The following is a 3096-nucleotide window of genomic DNA, read 5'->3' as shown; positions in this document are numbered from 1 at the left end:
CTGCTGAACAAGGTCTTTAGTGTGGGAGCTAGGTGAAAGCAGGCCTGCAATTGACGAGTGACATCCTGAGGCAGCACCTTCCTTGTTGTAACTCTGAGCTGGTGCTAATACTGACCAGACTGTTGACAAACACATGATCAAACAAACAAACCAATTTAAAACAAACAACTCAATAGTGATAGTGTCTTTTAGTTATAGATACACGAGGGGTCTAGCCAGAGAAAAATAAATTAAATGAAAGTTCCATTTTCATGAATTGTTAAACAATGTATTTTTAACATGCTCATCACCCATCCAGCAGTTTTGAATGTACCACTCATTTCTTTCCCATTTTTCAGTAGATAAAATTACCATTCTGTAGTCTTATCATGGTAACACATCACTCAGTTTATTATTTAAACTTTAATTTTATCATAGGATTTTGTGGTATTTATTGATACACTTTATATCTATTTCTTTGAGCCCAGTAACCTCTTAGATATGTAAAGAAGAATGCAACAATCTGTATTTTCAAAGATGTACCTGCTTTTATGATATATGCAAATAACTATTATATCATGTTGGATGGGATAAAAGCCTAAAATGCTCTGAGTTCAAGTAGCAGGTCAATTCGAATGAAATATAAGGAAGGAATATAAGGAAGAAGAAATATAATAACATAGGCATTTCAACTGGATCCTTGAAAAAAGCATAGAATTTAAAAATTGGGGACACCTTATGATATTTATAGAGAAACGAGCCACAAAATCAAGGTGAAAAATACTGTATGTTGCAAATATGATTAGACCTTACAAAGTGGTTAGGGAAATTGTAACAAATATGTTCATGAGCTGAAAATAGATGGGATCTATGGAATCCATGAGACACAGAACAAGAGCTAGTTCTACTACAGTGGTGATAGTGGGAACAAAAAGGAGAAGAAAGATGCTGACACCTTGCAAACTTGAGTGTGATCTAATGAAGAAGAGGTGCTTACATCTGCATTGAGGAGACAGAGAAGATGCTTCTATACTAACATTGCCCTTGTGAAAAGATAAGGCAACCAGAAAAAGAGAATGTTTTGAAAAATATAAAATAACTGGGCATTTTTAGTAATAAAATACCTTGATTCTTTAAATAAATCTAACATTAAACATGTTCATTTCTAAAAACAAAGTTTCAAAGACATGGTGCTGAGAGAAATGGTTGGGGACACTTTTCATTTCTCTCCCTCTCATCTCTCTTTTTTCTATGACGTGTGTGTGCATGTGTATGTGTGTGTGTGTGTGTGTGTGCACGCGCATATGCACACTCACACATTAGGGGGTGTTTGAAGTGGTGGTGATATGGATGGAGTGATGGTGTACAAGGGTTGGTGTGGAGGTTTCATTTTATGTAGGTCACTTGGGAAAAACATGTGATGAAGCGAAATTTGAACAGAGAACTGAAGGTAGTGAGGGAACAAGACATGAATATCAGGAGGAAAAACACAGTGGATGTAATGAGCAAGAATTAAGGCCGTGGTTTGGGAATGAATGTGCTTGATGAGTTTGATTAGCAGCAATGAGGCCAGAATGGCTACACCAGAATGAGTAAAAGCTTTAGAAGATGAGATCAGAGAGGAAATCTGGAAGCTGACCTTCTGAGACTTGGACAGGTCTGTGGGTACTATTCAACATAAGACTGAAAACTATAGCAAGCTTAGCAGAACACTAATATATTAATTATATTTTAGCAAAGTGATTGTGCTTTTGAATTGACCCTAGAGAAGCAAAGAGGGGCAACCTCAGAGATTATTGATTGCAATCACCTAGGAAAGAAATCATGATACTTTGGATCGGCATAGTTGCTTGTACGAGACAGTGAAATGAATCAGAATCAGGATATACTTTAAGGATAGGAGGAGGACTTTCAGAGAGGAGCTCTAAGATTCATTTAGAAAATTGGTTTTCCTCTTTCCTCATGAAGAAACAGTGAAAAGAAACAGGTTTGTAGAGAAAAATCAAGAGCGTTATTTAAAACATATCAAATGTATGATGATTATTAGATAAATAAAAATTGAAAACACATTTGGATATAAGAGCCTGGAATTCAGAGGAAGTTTTAGGGGTGTTAACACAAATTACAAGTGTGCCAAAACTAAGAGGTGGTTTAAGTTGTGAAACTTAGTGAGATCTCTATGCTATTTAGTTTTGGATGTATGTTTGAGTGGTCTTTGTTCACTGTAACTCACCTTGTCCTGTTTTATTCCCTTTCAGAAGTCCCTAAGCTCTTCCCATTTTATGTCATTTCTGTATTATCCCAAAGCCTTCTCATGCTCATCATAATAAACAAATATATAATCACATATACTGAAAAGCTGTTCTCACTCACTTTAATGGGATTTTATTATATAAATTTTTTTAGTTCATAATAGACAAAATCCCATCTGTCCTAACTACATATCTGTGAGATACTGTATGGTATACATTAGCTACTTATTAATATAGTCAATCATTTACAACATTCATATGGAATATGTTTCTATTACAAACTGCTACACACATCTGTGTGTACATATATAGATGTACATATATGTATACACATACAAGCTTACATTTGCATATATATGTTTTCATGTTGTGTGTTTTTTCAGTTTGTTTTACAAGAAAGCTCTAACGGTTTAAATTTCCATCATTGATCTATAAGATTATTCCCCTCATTTCCATCCATAGCAGTGGGTCTTTTGGTCTTTTCATTTTTCTGATTACTCTCAATTGTATAGTTAAGCTCATTTGTTGCTCTAATTATGTATTTCCTTGACAACTAGAGAGATTTTTATTTCTTTGAATTGTTATAAAATTCAGGGGAATTTCTCACATATATTATGCATTTTTTATAGGTTGGTTGACTGTCTCCCTTGGATTTCCATCTTTTGATCTCCTTTCATAGTGTCTTTTTTTCAGGTTCTACACTGCTAAAATGGTCACTTCTCTAATGGTGGTCCCCTATTAGTTATAACCTGTAAATATTTAAAGTTTACTTCAAGTGTATCTTTCAACAATTTATTAATGCAGAGGCTTTATTTCATCAACATCTTTGCAAGTGCATTTGTTTGTTTTATGAACCCCAGGAAGG

This window comes from Mustela nivalis, assembly GCF_964662115.1.
Source record: "Mustela nivalis genome assembly, chromosome: 3".
NCBI lineage: Eukaryota > Metazoa > Chordata > Mammalia > Carnivora > Mustelidae > Mustela > Mustela nivalis.
Note: the sequence above shows the minus strand (reverse complement) of the source record.